Below are 24,045 nucleotides of genomic sequence, written 5' to 3' on the forward strand. Positions count from 1 at the left end.
TCAAGCTTAATTGTGAAAAAAGTGTCTTTTTCGACTTAGTATTCAAAGCGGAAGTCCCGTTCTAGTTCCGTAAGTTTCCACAACTTACATTGGTCCCTCCTGAGGTGTCTGAGCTGTTCCCCAGGCCTTCTCGTGACTGTTACACGATTTTGGCCCCCGATGGCCTATATTCAAGCTTAAGTGTGAAAAAAGTGCATTTTTGGACTTAGTTTTCAAACCGGGAGTCCCGTCCTAGTTCTGTAAGTTTAGAAAACTTACATTGGACCCTCCCGAGGTGTTTGATGTGTTGCCCAGGCCTTCTCGTGACTGTTACCCAATTTTGGCCTCCGATTGTCAATTTTCAAGCTTAAGTGTTAGAAAAGTATATTTTTTGACTTAGTTTTTAAACCAGAAGTCCCGTACTAGTTCCGTAAGTTTCCACAACTTACACTGGTCCCTCCCGAGGTGTTTGACATATTCCCCGGGCCTTCTCGTGACTGTTACACAATTTTGGTGCCCAATGGCCTATTTTCAAGCGTAAGTGTGAAAAAAATGCATTTTTTGATTTAGTTTTCAAACCGGGAGTCCCGTGCTACTTCCGTAAGTTTCCATAACTTACATTGGTCCCTCCTAAGGGGTTTGAGGCAATCCCCAGGCCTTCTCGTGACTATTACACGATTTTAGACCCCGATTGCCTATTTTTAAGCTTAAATGTGAAAAAGTGACTTTTTCGACTTAGTTTTGAAAGCGGAAGTCCCGCGCTGGTTCCATAAGTTTTCACAACTCACGTTGCTCGCTCCCGAGGAGTTGGAGGTGTTACCCGGGACTTCTCGTGACTGTTACACGATTTGGGCCCCCCATGGACTATTTTCAAGGTTAAGTGTTAGAAAAGTGTATTTTTTAACTTAGTTTTCAAACCGGGTGTCCCGTGCCTGTTGTGTAAGTTTTCACAACTTACATTGGTCCTTCTCAAAGTGTTTGAGGTGTTCCCCGGGCCTTCTCGTGACTGTTACACGATTTTGGCCCCCGATGGCATATTTTCAAAGTTAAGTGTTTGGAAAGTGTATTTTTTGACTTAGTTTTCAAACCGGGAGTACCATGCAAGTTCCGTCAGTTTCCACAACTTATGTTGGTCCCTCCCTAAGTGTTTGAGGTGTTCCCCGAGCCTTCTCTCGACTGTTACACTATTTTGGCCCCTGATGGTCTATTTTCAAGCTAAGTGTGAAAAAAAGTGTCTTTTTCGACTTAGTTTTCAAACCGGAAGTCCAGTGCTAATTCCATAAGTTTCCACAACTTACATTGGTACCTCCCGAGGTGTTGGAGTTGTTCCCCAGCCCTTCTCGTGACTGTTACACGATTTTGACTCCCGATGGCCTATTTTCAATATTAAGTGTGAAAAAAGTGCCTTTTTGGACTTAGTTTTCAAACTGGAAGTTCCGTGCTAGTTCCGTAAGTTTCCACAACTTACATTGGTCCCTCCCAAGGTGTTTGAGCTGTTCCCCAGCCCTTCTCGTGATTGTTACATGATTTTGGCTGCCCATGGCCTATTTTCAAGCTTAGGTGTGAAAAAAAATGTCTTTTTCGACTTAGTTTTCAAACTGGAAGTCCCGTACTAGTTCTGTAAGTTTCCACAACTTACATTGGTCCCTCTCAAGGTGTTTTAGGTGTTCCCCGAGCCTTCTCATGACGGATACACGATTTTGGCCCCCGATGGCCTATTTTCCAGCATAAGTGTGAAAAAAGTACATTTTTTGACTTAGTTTTCAAACCGGGAGTCTCGTGTTAGTTCCGTAAGGTTCCAAAACGTACATTGGTCGCTCCCAAGGTGGTTGAGATGTTGCCGGGCCTTGCCGTGACTGTTACACAATTTTGGCCCCCGATGGCCTATTTACAAGCTTGAAAAAAGTGCTTTTTTCGCCTTAGTTTTCAAACCGAAAGTCTCATGCTACTTTTGTATGTTTTCACAACTTACGTTGGTCCCTCCCGTGGTGTTGGAGGTGTTACCCGGGCCTTCTCGTGATTGTTGCATGATTTTGGCCCCCGATAGCCTATTTTCAAGCATAAGTGTGAAAAAAGTGTCTTTTTCGACTTAGTTTTCAAACCGGAAGTCTCGTGCTAGTTCCGTAAGTTTCCATAACTTACGTTGGTCCCTCCCGAGGCGTTGGAGGTGTTCCACGGGGCTTTTCTTGACTTTTACACGATTTTGGCCGTGCATTTTTTAACTTAGTTTTTCCCATGCAATTTCCGTAAGTTTCCACAACTTACGTTGGTCCCTCCCCAGGTATTTGAAGTGTTTCCTGGGTCTTCTCTTGACTGTTACACGATTGGCCCTCGAAGGCCTATTTTCAAGCTTAAGTGTGAAAAAAGTGCATTTTTCGACTTAGTTTTCAAACCGGGAGTCCCGTGTTAGTTCCATAAGTTTTCACAACTTACATTGGTCCCTCCCAAAGTGTTGGAGGTGTTCCCAATCCCTTCTAGTGATTTTTACACAGTTTTGGACCTCGATGGCCTATTTCCAAGCTTAAGTGTGAAAAAGTGCCTTTTTAGACTTAGTTTTCAAACTGGAAGTTCCGTGCTAGTTCTGTAAGTTTCCATAACTTACATTGGTCACTCCCGAGGTCTTTGAGGTGTTCCCCGAGCAGTCTTTTGACTGTTACACGATTTTGACCCCCGATGGCCTATTTTCAAGCTTAAGTGTGAAAAAAATGACTTTTTCGACTTAGTTTTCAAATGAGGAGTCTCGTGCGAGTTCCATAAGTTTTCACAACTTACATTGGTCCCTCCCGAGATGTTCCCCAGTCCTTCTCGTGACTGTTACACGATTTTGGCCGTCGATGGCCTATTTTCAAGTTTATGCGTGAAAAAATACATTTTTTGACTTAATTTTCAAACCGGAAGTCCCGTGTTAGTTCCGTAAGTTTCCACAGCTTACACTAGTCCCTCTCGAGGTGTTTCAATTGTTCCCTGGGCCTTCTCGTGACGGATACACGATTTTGGCCCCCGATGGCCTATTTTCACGCATAAGTGTGAAAAAAAGTACATTTTTTGACTTGGTTTTCAAACCGGGAGTCCCGTGTTAGTTCTGTAAGTTTTCAAAACTTAAATTGGTCCCTCCCGAAGTTTCTGAGGTGTTCCCCGGGCCTTCTCGTGACTGTTATACAATTTTGGACCCTGATGGCCTATTCACAAGCTTAAGTGTGAAAAAAGTGTCTTTTTCACTTTAGTTTTCAAACCGAAGGTCTCGTGCTACTTCTGTATGTTTTCACAACTTACGTTGATTCCTACCGTGGTGTTGGAGGTGTTACCCGGGCCTTCTCGTGATTGTTACACGATTTTGGCCCCCGATGGCCTATTTTCAAGCTTAAGTATTTGAAAAGTTCATTTTTTGACATAGTTTTCAAACCGGGAGTCCCGTGCTAGTTCTGTAAGTTTCCACAACCTACATTGGTCCCTCCCGAGGTGTTTGAGGTGTTCCCCAGGGATTCTCATGACGGTTACACGATTTTGGCCGCCGATTGACTATTTTCTAGCTTCAGTGTGAAAAAATTTCATTTTTCGACTTAGTATTGAAACCGGAAGTTCCGTGCTATTTCCGTAGGTTTTCACAACTTACATTGATTCCTCCCGATGTGTTGGAGGTGTTCCACGGGCCTTCACGTGGCTGTTACATGATTTTGGCTCCCAAAGGCCAATTTTCAAACTTAAGTGTTTCGAAAGTACATTTTTTGACTTAGTTTTCAAACCGGGAGTCCCATGCTAGTTCCATAAGTTTTCACAACTTACGTTGGTCCCTCCCGAGGTATTTGAGGTGTTCCCCGACCCTTCTCTTAACTCTTACACAATTTTGGCCCCCGATGACCTATTTTTCGACTATGTTCCCAAAGGTGCATTTTTCGACTTAGTTTTCAAACTGGGAGTCCTGTGCTAGCTCCATATGTTTTCACAACGTACATTGGTTCCTCCCGAGGTGTTTGAAGTGTTCCCCAGCCCTCTCGTGACTGTTACACGATTTTTGCCCCCAATGGCCTATTTTCAAGCTTAAGTGCAGAAAAAGTGCCTTTTTGGACTTAGTTTTCAAACCAGAAGTTCCATGCTAGTTCTGTAAGTTTCCACAGCTTACATTGGTCCCTCCCGAGGTGTTTGAGGTCTTCCCTGGGCTTTCTCTTGACTGTTACACTATTTTGGCCCCGATGGGCTATTTTTAAGCTTATATGTGAAAAAAGTGCCTTTTTAAACTAAGTTTTCAAACCGGGAGTTCCGTGCTCATTCCATAAGTTTCCACAACTTACATTGGTCCCTCCCGAGGTGTTTGAGGTGTTCCCCAGCCCTTCTCGTGACTGTTACATGATTTTGGCCGCCGATGGCCTATTTTCAAGCTTAGGTGTGAAAAAAGTGTCTTTTTTGACTTAATTTTCAAACCGGGAGTTCCGTGCTAGTTCCTTAAGTTTTCAAAAATTACGGTCGTCCCTCCCGAGGTGTTAGAGGTATTGCCCAGGCCTTCTCGTGACTGTTACACGATTTTGGCCCCCGATGACCTATTTTCAAGCTTAAGTGTTCGAAAAGTGCATTTTTTGACTTAGTTTTCAAACCGCGAGTCGCGTGCTAGTTCCGTAAGTTTCCACAACTTGAATTGGTCGCTCCCGAGATGTTTGAGGTGTTTCCCGGGCCTTCTTGTCACTGTTACACGATTTTGGCTCCCAACGGTCTATTTTCAAGCTTAAGTGTGACAAAAGTGCATTTTTCGACTAAGTTTTCAAACCGGAAGTCCCGTACTAGTTCCGTAAGTTTCCCCAGGTCATCTTGTGACTGTTACATGAACTTGGCACCCGATGGCCAATTTTCAAGCGAAAGTGTGAAAAATGTGCCTTTTTTGACTTAGTTTTCATACCAGAATTCCCGTGCTAGTTCCGTAAGTTTCCACAACTTATATTGGTCCCTCTCGAGGTGTTGGAGGTTTTTCCCGAGCCTTCTCGTGACTGTTACACGATTTTAGCCCCCGATGACCTATTTTCAAGCTTAAGTGTTAGAAAAGTGTATTTTTTGACTTAATTTTCAAACCGGGAGTCCCGTGCTAATTCCGTCAGTTTCCACAGCTTAAATTTGTCCTTCCTGAGGTGTTTGATGTTCTGCTCGGGCCTTCTCGTGACTGTTACACGATTTTGGCCACCGATAGCCTATTTTCAAGCTCAAGTGTGAAAAAAATGCCTTTTTCAACTTAGTATTCAAACCGGAAGTCCGAGGCTAGTTCTTTAAGTTTTGAAAACTTACATTGGTCTCTCCCAAGGTGTTTGATGTGTTACTCTCGTGACTGTTACACGATTTTGTCCCCCGATGGCCTATTTTCAAGCTTAAGTGTTCGAAAAGTACCTTTTTCGACTTAGTTTTCAAACCAGAAGTCCCGTGATCGTTCCGTAAGTTTTTACAACTTACATTGGTCCCCCCCGAGGTGCTTGAGGTGTTCCTCGGGCCTGTTCATGACTGTTACACGATTTTGGCCCCCGATGACCTATTTTCAAGCTTAAATGTGAAAAAAGTACATTTCTTGTCTTAGTTTTCAAACCAGGAGTCCCGCGCTAGTTTCGTAAGTTTCCACAACTTACATTGGATCCTCCCTAGGTATTTAAGGCGTTCCCCGGTCCTTATCATGACTGTTACATGATTTTGGCCCCCTGATGGCCTATTTTTAAGCTTAAGTGTGAAAAAAGTGCTTTTTTCGACTTAGTTCTCAAATTGCGAGTCCTGTGCTAATTCCATAAGTTTCCACAACTTACGCATTTCCCTCCCGAGGTGTTTAAGGTGTTCCCCAGCTCTTCTTGTGACTGTTACACGATTTTGGGCTCCGATGGCCTATTTTCAAGCATAAGTTTTCGAAAAGTGCATTTTTTTACGTAGTTTTCAAACTGGGAGTCCCGTGCTAGTTCCGTAAGTTTCTTCAACTTAAATTGGTCTCTATCGAGATGTTTGAGGTGTTCCCCGGGACTTCTCGTGACTGTTACACGATTTTGGCCCCCCGACGGCCTATTTTCAAGCTTAAGTGTGAAGAAAGTGTCTTTTTCGACTTAATTTTCAAACCGAAAGTCCCGTGCTAGTTCCGTAAGATTCCATAACTTACATTGGTCCCTTCTGAGGTGTTTGATGTGTTCCCCGGGCCTTCTCGTGACTATTACACGATTTTGGCTCTCGATAGCCGATTTTTAAGCTTACGTGTGAGAAAAGTGCCTTTTTGAACTTTATTTTCAAACCGAGAGTTCCGTGCTAGTTCTTAAGTTTTTATAAATTACGTTGGTCCCTCCCAAGTTGTTCGAGGTGTTCCCCAGGCCTTCTTGTGACTGTTACACGATTTTGGCCATCGATGGCCTATTTTCAGTTCGAAAAGTGCATTTTTTGACTTAGTTTTCAAACCGTGAGTCCCGTGATAGTTCCGTAAGTTTCCACAACTTGAATTGGTCCCTCCCGAAATGTTTGAGGTATTCCCCGAGCCTTCCCGTGATGGTTACATGATTTTGGCCCCCTAACGGCCTATTTTCAAGCTTAAGTATGATAAAAGTGCCTTTTTCGACTAAGTTTTCAAACCGGAAGCCTCGTGCAAGTTTCGTAAGTTTCCACAACTTACATTGGACCCTCTAGAGGTGTTTGATGTGGTCCCCGCGCCTTCTCGTGACTGTAAACAATTTTGGCCCGCGATGGCCTATTTTCAAGATTAAGTGTGAGAAAAAAGTACCTTTTTGGACTTAGTTTTCAAACCGGGAGTCTCGTGCTAGTTCTGTGTTTCCGAAACTTACATTAGTCCCTCCCGAGGTGTTTGAGGTGTTTCCCGGGCCATCCCATGACTGTTACACGATTTTGGCACCCGATGGCCTATTTTCAAGCTTAAGTCTGAAAAAAGTGCATTTTTTGACTTAGTTTTAAAACTGGGAGTCCCGTGCTACTTCCGTAAGTTTCCACAATTTACATTGGTCCCTCCCGAGGTGTTTGAGACATTCCCCGGGCCTTCTCATAACTTTTACACGATTTTGTCTCCCAATGGCCTATTTTCAAGCTTAAATGCGAAAAAAGTGCTTTTTCGACTTAGTTTTCATAGCAGAATTCCCGTGCTAGTTCCATAAGTTTCCATAACTTACGTTGGTCCCTCTCGAGGTGTTGGAGGTGTTCCCCAGGCCTTCTCGTAACTGTTACACGATTTTGGCCCCCGATGACATATTTTTAAGCTTAAGTGTTTGAAAAGTGTATTTTTTGACTTAGTTTTCAAACCGAGAGTCCCGTGCAACTTCCATAAGTTTCCACAACTTACATTTTTCCTTCCTGAGGTGTTTGATGTTTTCCTCGGGCCTTCTCGTGACTGTTACACGATTTTGGCCCCCGATGGCCTATTTTCAACCTTAAGTGTGAAAAAAGTGCCTTTTTCGACTTTGTATTCAAACCGGAAGTCCCGTGCTAGTTCCGTAAGTTTTGAAAACTTACATTGGTCCCTGCCGAGGTGTTGGAGGTGTTCTTCGGGCATTCTCGTAAATGTTACATGATTTTGGCCCGCGATGTCCTATTTTCAAGTTTAAGTGTTCAAAAAGTGCATTTTTCGACTTAGTTTTAAAACCAGAAATCCCGCGATAGTTCCGTACGTTTCCACAACTTACATTGGTCACCCCTGAGGTGTTTTCCCGGCCTTCTCGTGACTGTTAGACGTTTTTGGCCCCCGATGGCCTATTTTCAAGCTTAAGTGTGAATAAAGTGTCTTTTTCGACTTAGTTTTCAAACCAGAAGTCCCATGCTAGTTCCGTACATTTCCAAAACTTACGTTGGTCCCTCCGGAGGTGTAAGAGGTGTTCCCCGGATCTTCTCGGGATTGTTACACGATCTTGGCCCCCGAAGGCCTATATTTCCAAGCACAAGTGTTAGAAAAGTACATTTTTTGACATAGTTTTCAAACCGGGAGTCCCGTGCTAGTTTCGTAAGTTTCCACAACTTACATTGGTACCTCCCGAGGTGTTTGAGGTGTTCTCCAATCCTTCTCGTTACTGTTACTGTTACATGATTCTGAACTCGGATGGCTTATTTTCAAGTTTAAGTGTGAAAAAAGTGCATTTTTCGACTTAGTTTTCAAACCGGAAGTCCCGTACTAGTTCCGTAATTTTCCACAACTTACATTGGTCCATACAGAGGTGTTTGATGTGTTCCCTGGAAGTTCTCGTGACTGTTACACGATTTTGGCCCCCGATGGCCTGTTTTCAAGCTTAAGTGTAAAAAAGTGCCTTTTTGGACTTAGTTTTCAAACCGGGAGTCCCATGCTAGTTCCGTAAGTTTTCAAAACTTACATTGGTCCCCTCCGAGGGATTTGAGGTGTTCCCCGGGCCTTCTCATGACTGTTACACGATTTTGGCCCCCAATGGCCTATTTTCAAGCTTAAGTGTTAAAAAAGTGCATTTTTTGACTTACCATTTGTAATACACACAACAACAATCAATCAATAATATACATCAATTTATTTTACATGGTATCAGAGCTAGGTTAACAACCTAGTCATTCTGCTTCACCGGCGGGCGGCAGTCTTGCCTTGGCCGCCCGCCGGACCTCTACACATACCTTCACTCCGCTGCCACAAATTCCATAGCTGAACTCTTCACCTTCCCTGACAAGCAAACCCCTATCTCTCACCACTCTGCACTTTCTCTCTCTAAACCACCATAACCATGGCAGTGAGCAACAACATAACCTCAGTCCTGAACTTCATAGCCTTCCTCTCCTCCATCCCAATAATCGCCTCGGGAGTCTGGCTCGCATCCAAGCCAGACAACGAGTGCATCCACTGGATCCGATGGCCACTCGTCTTCCTCGGCATCTTCATCCTTCTAGTCTCCCTCACCGGCTTCGTAGGCTCCTACTGGAACAAAGAATGCCTCCTCGCCTTCTACCTCATCTATATGGCGGTTCTCATCGGGGCCCTCCTCATCATCCTCGTCCTCGCCTTCGTCGTCACTCGTCCCGACGGCTCTTACTCTGTCGAGGGCCGTGCTTTCCGCGAGTACCGCCTCGGCAGATTCTCGGCCTGGCTCAGAAATCACATCACCAATTCGGACAATTTGGGAAAATTAGGGCTTGTCTCGCTGAGTCCAATTTTTGTGCTAAGCTCAATCGGGAGTATATCTCTGCTGACCAGTTCTTCGCGTCTCACAGACTGCTTTCGGACAAGCAGGTTCCACACTGGGGGGCCTTCACTTGGCACCCATGAATTGACTTCTATAAATCCTTCGTCGGCAGACCTATGCACATGGGAAGCACCTTCAACACACCAGGCACACATACACACACACACACCCTTGCACTATACCAACTCATTTTTAATATATTAACATCACTATCCTAGCCCACAGGTTCCGACACCCCCACTGAATTTCTTTTATTTTATTTTAATATATTACCAACACCCTTGCATTATACTTATTTTATTTTAATATATTACCAACACACTTGCACTATACCAACCCATTTTAATATATTAACATCCACTATCCTAGCCCACAGGTTCCAAAACCCCCCTAGACAATGTGCACCTTCTCATTCTCATTATTTTTTATTATTATCACATGGGCGTGTTCCCCCTCTTTCAAAAAAAAAAAAAAAAAAAAAAAACAAAACAAAACCAAACAATTTACAAATTTGCACAACATCCATATTTTATTCATCTCCGGGATCAACCCCGCTCACAATTTTACACACAAAAAAAAAAAAAAAAAAAAAAAAAACAAACAAACATCACCCACAAACACCCACCCACAGGCGGGATTTTTTTTTCCTTTTCCCTTCTCTACTCTGCCGCTAGTCTCTTCTTCTTGCCTCCGTCCTGGGCGGCCCTTGCCGGTGTTGCCTCCGTGTTTCCCACTCCACTGGGCATGATCACTACTCCCTGCTCCTCCACTGCAGCATATGGCGGCCCTCCAAATCGGAACATCACGGTGGCCTTCTGCTTCAGCTCCTTGTTTTCCGTCTTTAGCACACTTATCTCTGCTCGCGCATCCTTATACATGCGTTGGAGCAGAGCCAGTTGGGCGTTTAATTGCTGCACCTCATTTGTCCTACTCTGCAGCCGGTGCGACAAGTTTGTGACCGCCGTCATGGACTCCACACATGCCTTCAAAGTATACTGATTCGCCTCCACATCCGTTTGCACTGCCATTTTTTGCTCCACCGACTGCATCGGAAAGTTCAACGGAGCAAACCCAGTGGTGTTTGGTTGAGGTTCACGGGACACCGCACCAGTTATCTCTCTTGTTGACTCGTTGAGGTCGGGAAAAAGAGTGAGCAGACCACAGGAAGACGAGGCCATTTTCTGGGCAACAGAGTGTTACAGAGTATTACAGAGTATCTCTCTCAGAGAACGCAGAGGTTTCAACTGGTTTGTTCTGCCTCCGCCTCAGCCTCCGTCTTGGTTAAATAGCCAAGGCAGACACGCGCATCATGCGCCGCTCGGCGCTCGACGACAACATGGGCGTGCCTTTTGATGGCACGCCTTTTTATGGATTGGGCACGCCTTTTGATGGCACGCCTTTTGACAGATTGGGCACACCTTTTGAGGGTGCGACTTTCCAACGGTCCGGCATGACTACATAAAACTGTCCCGACATTGATTCCGGTTAGCTTTTCCAACGGTCCGACATGACCCCATAAACTGTCCCGACATTTGATTCCGGTTAGCTTTTTCAACGGTCCGGCATGACCCCATAAACTGTCCCGACATTGATTCCGGTTAGCTTCTCCAACAGTCCGGCATGACCCCATAAAACTGTCCCGACATTGATTCCGGTTAGCATCTCCATCGGTCCGGTGTGACCTCGTCAACTGTCCAGACTTTATCTGCTACAACGGTCTGCCACAACCATCCAGTGTCCTCTACAACGTTATGACACAACCATACAGTGTCCTCTACAACGTTATGACACAACCATCCAGTGTCTTCACCAACGGTCTGACACGACCATACAGTGTCTCCTATCCTCTTTTATTTTATGTATTAGTCTATTTTCTTGTTTTGTTACTCTCTCCAAACTCAAGTTGGTTAGTTCCTATCCCCCTTGAGTTTGCGGGGGGCTGTTAAAACCTATCACCTACTCCACCTACTACACCTACCATCACCTACTCCACTACACCTACATCTCCTATATAATGAGCCACTCACCATTTGTAATACACACAACAACAATCAATCAATAATATACATCAATTTATTTTACAGTTTTCAAACTGGAAGTCCCGTGCTAGTTCTGTAAGTTTCCACAACATACATTGGACCCTCCTGAGGTTTTTGAGTCGTTCCCCCAGCCTTCTCGTGACTATTTGACATTTTTGGCGCCCCGATGGCCTATTTTCAAGCTTAAGGGTGAATGAAGTGCCTTTTTTGACTTAACTTTCAAACCGGAAGTCCCGTCCCAGTTCCGTACGTTTCCACAACTTACGTTAGTCTCTCCCGAAATGTTGGAGGTGTTCCCCGGGCCTTCTCGAGACTGTAACACGATTTTGGCCCCCAATGGCCTATTTTCAAGCTTAAGTGTTAAAAAGGTGCATTTTTTTGACATAATTTTCAAATCGGGAGTCCCTTGCTAGTTCCGTAAGTGTACATAACTTACATTGGTCCCTCCCGAAGTGTTAGAGGTGTTCCCCGGGCCTTCTCGTGACTGTTACACGACTTTGGCCTCCGATAGCCTATTTTCAATTTTATGTATTCAAAAAGTACATTTTTTGACTTAGTTTTCAAATCGCGAGTCCCGTGGTAGTTCCGTAAGTTTCCATAACTTGAATTGGTCCTTCCCGAGATGTTTGAGGTGTTCCCCAGGCTTTCTCGTGATTGTTACATGATTTTGGCCCCCAACGGCCTATTTTCAAGCTTTAGTGTGACAAAAGTGCCCTTTTCGACTAAGTTTTCAAACCGGAAGTCCTGTGCAAGTTCCGTAAGTTTCCACAACTTATATTAGACCTGCCGGAGGTGTTTGATGTTTTTCCCGGGACTTCTCGTGACTGTTACACAATTTTGGCCCCCGATGGCCTATTTTTAAGATTAAGTATAAGAAAAGTACCTTTTTGGACTTAGTTTTCAAACCGGGAGTCCCGTATAAACAACACAAAATACCTCATCTTGTTTTTGTGGCATTTGCGGCAATTCCAAACCGACGTCGTTTGGTAATTTTGGGGCATCAACACCTCAAATTCAAATTTCTTAAGGAACTAGTTTGCCTAGATTGAAATCCGGCTCTAACTCCCAAACCGAGAACCTGATTCGAGCCCCGTCTTCTCCTACAAGTCTCTCATGCCTAGGCGGTCGTGTGTGCCAAGTTTCGTGCTAATCCGACCTTGTTTGGTGATTTTGGGGCGTCAACACCTCGAATTCAAGTTTTTTAAGGAACTAGTTTGCCTAGAGTGAAATCTGGCTCTGTCTCCCAAACTGGGAACCCGAATGTATTTGATTTACGTCTCACATGATTAATAGAACACATAAAATAAAGCAGGAAATAAACATCAGGACGACAGGAGATAATCGCATACACGCATTCTCAGAGAGGTACTAAATTTACAAAATTTACAATGTCTCCTTTTTTGTCAAGAGTCAACATATCGGCTTATGTGAAAGAGTATATATATTGTAAAGGAGACAAAAACTCATGCAGACACCTTAATTCTTGATATTTACTTGCATGAGTATGTGTGCACATACATATACATACAGACACACATAAAGTAGCATGTCCTTCATGAGAATTTCTTCGAACACGTGATTGGCAAAATAATATGATGTTTTTTGTTTTTTCATATTACAAGATGGAGATGAGAAAGATGAAAGAGAGTAGAAGAATAAGATAAGACAGGAGACGAGAAGAACAATGAGATAAAATAGAAGAAGGATATAATGAAGAGAGAAAAGATAGCAAGAAAGTCAAAGACAATGAATAAGACAGAATATAAATATATATTTAAAGTGGAGATATAAGAGAAGAGGGGAAAATGAAGAGTGAAGAAGAGAGAGGGAGGTAAAGACGAGAGAGAGGAGAACCACCACCTGAGAAGAGAGAGAGATTAAGGATGAAAAAGCAACAGCAACACAGAGAGGGAGAGAGATCCATCAATCAAATCTAATTTTATTTATGCAAGTGATGCCAAATTCGTTTTACAACAATAGAGCCTATTTATAGGTTGTGTAGTCTGTAGATAATCATGAAAATGTGTGGAAACTTTTACAAACCAATCCTAATTCCTACCCAACATAGATACCTAAAAAGACTCAAGTCTTATCACTAAAGCCATTAAAAGTCCTAAAAGAAAGAAAATATAAAAATATTAAATCAAAGACAAAGTACTTAACACTAGTAATCAATTTATCATCTTCTCGTGGGTCAGATTACGTTATTCCCCTCTTGTTGGAGGAAAATTGACCTCAAGTTCTGCAGATTGACATTCCTAAAACTAGTAAATTTTGATCTCCATCAGTATTGTTCAGTAAACATGAGCATAACATCTCAAAAAATGTAAATTTACTTTTCAATTAGTGGATAAAGAGTAGCCAGAACGGATACAGAGTTGTGACAGTAAAATTCTAAGAATCATGTTTACCTGAATTAGTCCTGTTGCCTCTTCATCTGTCATGTAAAGTGGCCCAGGTACATGGAGTTTAATAATTTCTAGTTTTCTACCTTTAGCGTCAGTAACATGAGAGAGAACAGAAAAGGCTGCCACAGATCGCTCATACTGAGGATCTGATTCATCATTAGTCCAGGACAACAAAACCGCACCAGGCTTCACAAAACAGCACAAGTTGTCGATATGACCATTAATATCATCATCACCTGCAAAACACCATGTTAAAGGCCTTGGTTCACTAAAAATATACTGTTTAAACTTTGGTCTTTTTTATTTTTTCCTCTTAGTAATCAATAGGAAAAGCTTCAACGAGGCAGCAAAAAGCACAAACATGTTGGAGAAAGTAACTCTAGCAACTTCTATGTACAAACTTTTATTAAAAACGACGCCAAATTAGTACACATTAATGTCAAAATCAAGATTATTGATCCCATATCCTCATAGGAAAATAGATAAGATGATGAGGATTCAGAAGGCACACTACGAAGATAAATATGTAGTCGCAATAGATAGGGAAACTTCATTTCCTTGCACAAAGTTTTTACTCTCAAAGCATGCTATCTTGGATACACCAAGGGTCAAATAATGGGGTACCAGAATTACATCTTTCTGTTTCATCTATTTCTGAACTACAACTAGGAAACATATATTAGCAAGATTCATAAAGTATCGGTATGATGGTCCATCCTAAATATGTAGTCACAACCGTCTTACCAACTCTATTCCTTCGCCTCTCACCGTTGTCCACAACCCCTAACTAATTTCAAAACTTTCAAAACCAAAATCACAAAGGAGTTAAGTCATTCTCCCACTAAAGCAGTGCTAGATTTTGTTGTATTTGTTCTAAGGATTTTTAGAATGGAGGAGTTTTCCAACAAGCCCAAAATCTCTCAAGACTGCAGTGTCCATATAGCAATTCCTCTCGTTCCTTACTGCATTTCCTTTGCAAAATATATAAATAACCATCATTTTTTTGTCAATATTTTTCCTTCTAAACGCAAAGCAGAAATCTTATATACAATAAATGCACAAAATACAGAAAAAAAAAAAAAAAAAAAAAAAATTATATATTAAAACATATTTAAAGGCAAAATTATGTACATTATATACCTTTGGAAATTTGAAGACAGCTTATAGATAAACAAAAGTCAAGTTAACACCAGAAAAATGCTTAAGGTATTGACATATTCATTATACATACCTCAAAAATATTAACTTGCTGAATGGCAAGATATGAACAACAGGTATCATATATCGCAAGATACAAGGAAAACAAAAATATCAGGTTTGTCTATATTTAACTTCAGAATTTTGTATCCCTTCTAAGTTCTAGGTATCAACATCAAAACACACAACTTTTCATACCATATAACATAAGCAGCAGCCTGGGCTTGAAATTTCCAATAAAATAAAGCCCTATGATTTATATCTTTCTCGATTGCTCGAAAGGACTAGGTTGCAATTCAAGTTACTGATCATCACAACACCTACCCAAAGAATGCAAAAATTGCAGAGTTAAACTTTTATTTGAAGTTCAGATCCTAGAACTACGATTTCAACAGAAACTCTCTATACAACATTAATTTCATGTTTGTATGCATAATTGCACACCAACGCATCATTTTTAAGCATGAGAATGCTTCATCATCATCCTGATGAGCCACATAGACCAACCAAATTAAAGAATGCAAAAATTGCAGCAGATATCAAAAATTGTAGAGTTAAACTCTTATTTGAAGTTCAAATCCTAGAACTACAGTTTCAGCCTAAAGTCTCTATACAACATTAATTTCATGTTCGTATGCATAATTGCACACCAACGCATCATTTTTAAGCATGAGAATGCTTCATCATCATCCTGATGAGAAAAATAGCCACATAGACCAACCAAATTAAAGAAATATCTAGATTGCCAGGTAGACCAAAAAATATGGATGAAATATATAAGAACGGCATCTCAAATTTCAGTGCAAAATATTTTATACATGTGTGCTTAATATTCAAGGTGAATGGGTACCAAATAATCCATGAGGCAACCAAATAATCTTCTTGACTCCAACATATGCTTTAAGTTCATCCTCAACTTGCTCTTTAGTCAAATGAGGGTTCCTGTTTTTATTCAAGAGGCACTCCTCGGTAGTAAGACAAGTCCCTGAAGGAAGGAAACAATTTATGAACAAATCTGAAATATGCAATATTCGAAACCATAAGGGTATAGCTAGAAATCTAGTTTTGAAATGTGTTTTGTGTAAACAAACTATATAGTGATGCATTAGTTGATGGTCACAAATAGAATATGACCTAAAGAATCATTACAGAAAGAAGAACAATAAGCAGGGGATTGATGAAGGTTCATTATTGGAAGAGAAGAAGGAAAGGAACTCCTATGGCCCCTTCAATAATAAAAATAGTGAGCTATCATCAAGCATCACCCTAATAGATTTTATATTCCTTGTGTTATTAGATTATAATATATTACTATTCTAGAGATTTCGGTTTGGAGATTGGGAACATGTGCTTTGAAATATGTCACACTTCATTCCAAAACATAAAATTTAATGATCTAAAGTGATCCATAAAATGTATTTATTCCTAAACTTTTTTCTTTAAAAAAAAATAAAATGTATTTTTTCACATAAATATAATGAGAAAAATTGTAATCAAAATTGGTTTCCAAAAAAATTCAAGCCTGATCTATGAATCACCAAATAATCCCTTTTTTTAAGTTCAATGTTGCCCTATAATCCCAACATCTAGACTGTACTAACACGAAGTGTCAGTACAACTTACATTGAAGGAATTCCAAGGGTATCAAGAACTATCCATGGTGTTTTTTCCAAATCAGATTCACCTATGGCGGTAGTGACAGAGATATCATTTCTTCGTAGACAATGAAAGTGATTTTAATAAGCAGCTAGAATAAGGCACTACATTACTCGGCTAATGTAACCCCTTCCTGCTCCATCCCTCCCTGCCCAACGTCAATTGTTTGTCCAATAATGCTACTACAAAAGATTCTTAGCTTTTCATTCATAAGAAATGAATTTTAAGACCAAGGCCTATTAAAACAAAGGAACAGCTATATTACACAATTCTGGTGCAATTCTAAGTAACCAAAAGGCAGGTAATTATCTTCTTCTATTTCTCTGTATACGTATCATTTTGTTCATAGTGGCTTATGAACACTTAACAAATTACAGCTGAGGTGGTAAGAAATGGAGTTTGTTAAAAACTATTTTATGCACTTGTAACATCTTGAATATCTTGAATAAAGAAAGGGTGATCAACTTTGTACTAGCCTCCAAAATAAAAAATTTAAGCAATCTCTTCGCCAACTATACATGGGCATGTTATCATATATGTACGAATGAATGAATTGGCGAGAGAAACAACCAAATGTTCTTCAAATATAAATGCATCAATTAAAAGAGGCCAAACATGGCCATGTATAATTTCCTAGTAATGTAAAACACGATACCTTCTCCATCTACATGAATGGCTCCACCTTCAAGAATCATAGAGTGAGGAAACCTAGGATCTAACAGTTAAAGAAAAAAGTTTGAGAGAATATAAAAAGGAGTGTACTCTCCACACACACACGCATGCACACACACACAAAAAAAACATGTAAAAAATTGAAACAAACAACTTTCCAACCTTCCTTGCCGCATGAATATCAAGACTCCAGTCTTTGTAACAACCTTCATTGATGCCTAGAAATTTCAAACCAATCAAAGTGCAATTACTTTTATTTAGACAGATCAATAGAACAGAATTTTACTTTTCTCAAAGCAAAAACCTATACAGCAATAATAGATGGAAACTGATGCTATTTGTTAGTAACTGAACCAAAGTATAGGCAATGATATCAAGTATCAAGCAACACTTAATCAGGACTATTAGCAGTATTTTGTGGTTCCAGCGCAAGGGTAACCCAACTACTGGACAAGAAAAAGCTTTGGAATCTTACAATTGATTATTGTTTAAAAGCATCATTATTTACAAATATGCATCAGTTATCAATATTCCAGCAAGGAAGCAATGGTTGAATCATGTTTGCATACACTCGATAAATTGCTGAATAAATGGATTGCTAAAAAAGAGTAGTTACAAGTTATACGATTCATTAGTTCTCGCCAAAGACCCAACTGTCAGGCACTTTCAGAAAGTTCTAAGGGAATATTAAATAATTTAACATAGTAGAAATTATAAATACATATTCTACAGCCTAACCTCCATAGCTATTAAAGTTCCAATCAATTCCGGCAAGCATCCGCTCCAGGTTCCCCAAACTTGATTTGCTGTCCCTTACGACAAACTACCCAAACAGATGTCATCATCATTTTAGGGGTTAAAATAAACTTTTCAGTCCATAACAATATCAAGAAAAGCATTACCAACAAGAAGGAAGATACTCACAGATACTCACAGTTGCTCCCAATTTGCTAAGCAGTCACACAAGGAGGGTTCTTTCCATTCTAGTTGCTCCCAATATGTATTATTATTTCTTTTATGATTTTGCTAAGCAAACACAAATGAGGAATAAAATGATTGATATTTGCTCCCAATAGGTGTTATTTCTTCAATTGTGATTTTGAAGGTTGGAGCTAGTCCTAGGCATTTGCACATCAACTTCTCAACACACCAAAATCCCATCCAATCAATTTCCATTTGATTCAAATTCTTGTTAGCCCTCCAACACATAGGAGAATATAATGATTGATGTTGGCCCTCCAGTACTAGTAAATCAATGACAGCCTAAGTTTTCTAATCCAAGATTAAATAGTCTAATTTAGAAGCCAAATTGAACACAAAAATGAATATATAACACAAATAGAATCAAATTCTACGGATATAAGTTGAGAATTCAAACAACTAAATTATTTTGCTGTGGTGATAAAATACATATACAATAATAAGTAAATATAAGTTAGACGCTAGTAGTGCACAAGGGCCAAACTTTCCTTCCCAACACCCCAGGTCAGATAAAAATTTCCAGAGTGTGAAATAGCTTGGTCTAAGCGATATCATTTATCAAGCGCTTGTGCCGGTTGTAATGCATCTCTAGGAAGACCTTTGAAGCCCTGTCAAAGTGAACCAATTTTTCTCGTGTTTGGACCTCTAGCTCAACAAAATGAACCAATTTTACCAGACAAAAGAGAGAGAGTTCCTCGAGAGAGGAGAGTCATTGAAAAAACAAATGGAGATTCTCATGGAGGTTAAAAGTGCGCTGAAGAAACAGCATGGGAAACCTCCTTGGACTCAAAGGAGGATGACTCCATTTCAGCCACCATTTCCCGCGTTTCAAATATTAAAATAAAATGAACTTCAAATTAATTAATTTGTGGGTTTTTTTTATTTATTTTTTATTTTTTATTATTATTTTGATCAATCACATTATGTTGTCACACATACATACATGCATCTATTTATGCGATAAGTTTCAAATTTGATGTAATTGCCTTATGAAAGTAAGTTATACTAATACCTTGCAAAACAACAATAACAATGGCATCAGAATCAATCTTCTTTAGATGGAAGTTAATATTATTTTTATCAGAAGAATAAAAAATTTGGTAGTATTCAAAGTAGATGATTTTTTTTATGCATCCTTGGAATATATATCTTCTTATGTTGAATTTTTCCGGTACAGATGAAGAGTGCATCAGAGACAAAACAGAGCAAGAACAGGGGCAGGACAGTGCGACCGAAGAGTTCGAAAAAAATGATGCCCAATTCTCTGACTCGGCAAAGTTAGAGGAGATAGGAAAATCATTGAGCATGAAAAGGGAGGAAGGGAAAATTAGGGCACTCTCGGGACGTGTATTAAATTTCCAAGGCAAAAACTTAAGAATTCACATTCCTCTGACTAACCCATCTCCAACATTCTCATCCTTGGAATAGTCTAATTTAGAAGCCAAATTGAACACAAAAATGAATATATAACACAAAGAGAATCAAATTCTACAGATATACGTTGAGAATTCAAACAACTAAATTTGGCACAATTAATATGTATATATGTAAATATATAGCACGTATGATGTATGTAAAATTACTAACCTTGTCAATTGTGGCGAAAATGGACATGTTCTTGAATTCCCTCGACCTGAGCCGTGACCTCCCAATCCCAATCCCCAGCCGCTGAATCAGCGCAGACGACATCTGGGTGGGGTGGATGCCGCCACAGCAGGAAGAAGCGATTTCCTCTCAACCAAACTGGCCCGGCGGCTTAAGGAGGAGGTGGAGGGGCTCTGATGAAGCCTTCACTCCCGCTGTCCATTCTAGAGAGAGAGAGAGAAACCCTAATCAAAACTTTTCAGAGAGCGATAGGAAATCGTAATGAGGAGAGAGGAGAATACAAAGATGTAAGAGGAACTTTGTCTCCGTTGCAATTTTGTGAGAGAAATGTACCGTTGTGCGGGGGCGGTGGTGAATATAGCCGTTGTTGGGTTGGGAGGATGCAAAACGATTACAATTGGGGCGTTTTTTTTGGGGGTGAATAACAATTAGGGCGTTGGGGTTGGGATCCTCTAGATCGCTTAGAGTGAATGAGGTAGGTCCGATACGTGTCCCACTAATGGAATGAAAGGTTGAGATTAATTCTCGCCAAAACGATGTTATTTTGGTAGGAGAAATTATTTTTAAAAAAATGAAGAAAAAAGAAAAAAATAAATAGAATGAGAAAGAAGTTTCAAACTGTATCATCATCATGGATTTTGATATATGAGATCTAAATAAATAAAAAAGAAGATTAAATCAATTTAATAATAAGATTGTTTCAGATCTGTATCATCATTATCATCATCATCAAAAGATTGATCTAGATATGTATTTCTATATACATACATATATATATATATACATATACAGACTCTGCGAAGAAGATTAAATTGATTCGATAATAAAATTGATTTAGATCTTTATCATCAAAAAATTGATTCAGATATATATTTCTATATGCATATATGTATATTTACAGACTTCATAGTGCGAGTACCAAAGATTGATTCAGATCTGTATCATCATCATCATCATCATTATCAAAATCAAAGTGGGCAACAAAATCAGCAGATCCGATCAACGGACATGGAGATTGGCGGAGGAAATCAGCGACAGAAGGTCTTCCATGGCTGACTTGAACAAAGGATGTTCATCATCATCATCAAGGGCTAATTTGTGAAGCACTAGTGTATAGATCAAGAACAAGAACCACTCACTATCCACTTGAATAAAAAAAGATTTCTAAACTGAAGTAGAGTCTCATCTCAGAATCAGAGCTCTGTCCCTTCTCTTGCTCTGGTCCCTTCTCTCTCTCTCTCAAACTCTCCTACGAACTAGGGAAAGCGAACCTAGAAAGTTGATTTCTGTTTGTTGTTGTTGTTGTTGTTATTGTTATTATTATTTTTTTTAAACGACGTCATTTTGGTTAGTTTTGTTTTGAATCGTTGGATCACTCACTTCAGAGAACCCCACTCTAGAGGATCCTGATAGACAATTAGGCGCCTCCCATATGTTCGTACTCGCTGGCAACAATGCTGACTACAACCTAATAAAATAAAGGAGAATTACTTAATTGTGGACTTTGAGAAAAGTTATTAACAGTCAATGATTTTTTTTTTAACAACAGTAAAGAGTACAAAAATTATACAAGAAAATGACATTTTTTGTATTGATTTCGGCTGCATGTGGTTTACTTTTGGAATTGTGATTCTAATAAATAAGAATAATATTATATGTATTAATTAATGTACCAATTGATGATGTGACATAATTTAAGATATTTTTAGTATTTGTAATGTTATTAATGAGTGAGGGGTCAATAATAATATCATAACTAGTATTGGTGTACTAGTTAGTACACTAATTGGTACATGTAATACTACCGAATAAAAAAAAATTCAAAATTCTTTTCCAAATGTGTAATCAAACATACAATCAAAATTTAATTCAAAATTCTTTTTAAAACTCACAACCAAACTCTTTTTCAAAATTTTATTTAAAGAAAAATTTTAAAAGATATTTTTTTATTTTATTTTTTAAAATCATGATTTGAGTGTAAAGTTGCATTTTTAATTATGAATTTTGAGTTGAGTTTTAAAAAGAGAAAAATGTGTTTGATTATGAATTTTGAAAAGAGTTTTGAGTTGTATGTTTTTAATGTGCACTGTATTTCATACAATTGTGCACTGTATTTTTTTAAAATATTTAAAAATTTTAAAAATTATTTTTTTAAATATATAATTTTTCGCCATATATATATCTAACCATAACAAATTATTTGGCCAATACTTAAAAAAATAACAAAAATTATTTTTCAAAAAAAATAAAAAAATAAAAACAATATTTTGATTAAAAAGTTTTTTAATTGAATTTTGAATTATGTATTTGGTTATGAGTTTTAAAAATAGTTTTTGAATTATGTGTTTGCTTCTGATTTGAGTGTGGAGTTATGTTCTGAATTTAAAATATTTACAAAAATGAAATAAAATATTTAAAATAAAAAATAAAATTTTCTTAAACGTTTTTAAATATTTAAAAGAAATAAATCCAAAACATTTCAAAATACGACTCAAAATTCAAAACTTAAAACTCAAAATACAATTTAAAACTCTTTTCAAAACTCAAAATTCTTTTCAAAATTTAAAATTCAAAAACTTAAAAATATTTTCAAAACTCATAACCAAACAAATTTTTATTTTTTCAAAACTCAACTCATAACTCCACACTTAAAATCACAATTTCACATTTAAATCATAATTATAAAATTAAACTAAACTAAACAGATTTTACCCTTAACTCTTACACTCACTAATACACCTTGCACATACTCACACCTTCTCTCTCTCTCTCTCTCTCTCTCTCTCTCTCTCACATACAGAGATGAAATTAAAATTTTATTACTGCAGGGGTTAAAAGATAAAAAATATTTTTTTACCGTATAGACAAATACACATATATGTATAGTATGATATATAAATTATATATATATACACATAAAAAAAATTTAAATATCATATAAATAATCTCTAATAGAATGAATACATTTTTTTCTAGAAAAATAACAAAGAATAAAAGATGAGAAAATAATGGGGTATATATCTTTTATACTAAGATACTATTTTATTTATAAAATAATATATATATATATATATATATTTTTTTTGCCGATCAAAAAATATATATATATATATTTAGAAGTACTATGACAAATAAAATTTTCACAGTGACAGAAAGGTCATGACCCCTCATAATCTTCTCATACTTCTATCCATCACACACTCACCTCATTCTTTTAATAAAAAAAACAAAAACAAAAATAAAATAAAATTTATCTTTATATTTTTAAATTTATTTTATTTTATTAAAATATATTTAATATTTAATATACAAATTCTATTTTTATAGAATTGATATTGTTCTAAAAATATATTTAAAATTTTAAAATGCAACTAATATTTCACATATTTAATAAAAATTTAAATTAATAATCTAAAATATATAAAAATTTATAGAATTAAAATAATTTGTATGATTTAAGTTAATATAAATAATAAAATTACTTTTCTAATTAATATATATATATATATATATTGGCAGGAGAAAATGTTTAGAATAATACTAATGTAAATAAAAAACATATTAATTCAAACCATGCAAATAATAACTCAAACCAAAATAATAATATAATAATAATAAAAATAATGGTCATGTTTGATCCCACACACAAAGTAAGACTTGCACCCACACAAACTAAACTTACACTTCATACATACTAGACTTGTATCCCTACACATATTAGACTTGCACCCCACACCCTACACAGATTAAACTTTTTTTGGGTGAATAACACAGATTAAACTTGTGTCCCATATATATTAGACTTGCATCCCTACACAAATTCAACTTGCACCCCTCACAAATTCAACTTGCACTCTACACTGACTAAACTTTCACCTCCACACAGATTCAACATACACACCAACACAGACTAGACTTGCACTACTACACAGATTTGACTTGCACACCATACAGAATAGACGTACACCCTATACATACTAAATATGCACCCCTACACAGACTAAAAATGCGCCCCACACAGATTAGATTTGCACCCTTACACAAATTCAACTTGCACCCTTCATAGATTTAATTGCACCCCACACAAAACTAAACTTGCACTCCCACGCAAATTTGACTTGCACGCCAACACAAACTAGACTTGCACAACTACAAAGATTTGACTTGCACACCACATAGACTAAACTTGCACCCTCACACAGATTCGACTTGCATGCTAACACAGACTAGACTTGCACCACTACATAGATTTGACTTGTACACCACACATACTAAACTTGCACCTACACATAATGAACATGTACCCCCACACATAATAGACTTGCACCCTACAAAGTACTTTAAAATATATATATATATATATATATG

General features: G+C 38.3%; 2 pseudogenes across 1 annotated transcript in view; one reads left to right on the plus strand and one right to left on the minus strand.

The window, feature by feature from the left end:
- The window catches only part of LOC114318177 (uncharacterized), a 51,404-nt pseudogene extending 31,556 nt beyond the window's left edge, over positions 1-19,848 (minus strand). Inside the window, exons 1-5 of the transcript XR_014349717.1 lie at positions 19,660-19,848; positions 18,016-18,117; positions 17,830-17,914; positions 17,254-17,309; positions 15,614-15,748 (exon numbers count right to left, since the gene is read on the minus strand). The product of XR_014349717.1 is annotated as an uncharacterized LOC114318177 (transcript). The remainder of the gene's footprint in view (positions 1-15,613; positions 15,749-17,253; positions 17,310-17,829; positions 17,915-18,015; positions 18,118-19,659) is intronic.
- LOC114286671 (tetraspanin-2 pseudogene) lies at positions 8,544-9,347 on the plus strand (annotated as a pseudogene).
- Positions 19,849-24,045: the final 4,197 nt, after the last annotated feature.

The sequence above is a fragment of the Camellia sinensis genome, chromosome 13 (assembly GCF_055761805.1).
Source record: "Camellia sinensis isolate YWXY chromosome 13, ASM5576180v1, whole genome shotgun sequence".
NCBI lineage: Eukaryota > Viridiplantae > Streptophyta > Magnoliopsida > Ericales > Theaceae > Camellia > Camellia sinensis.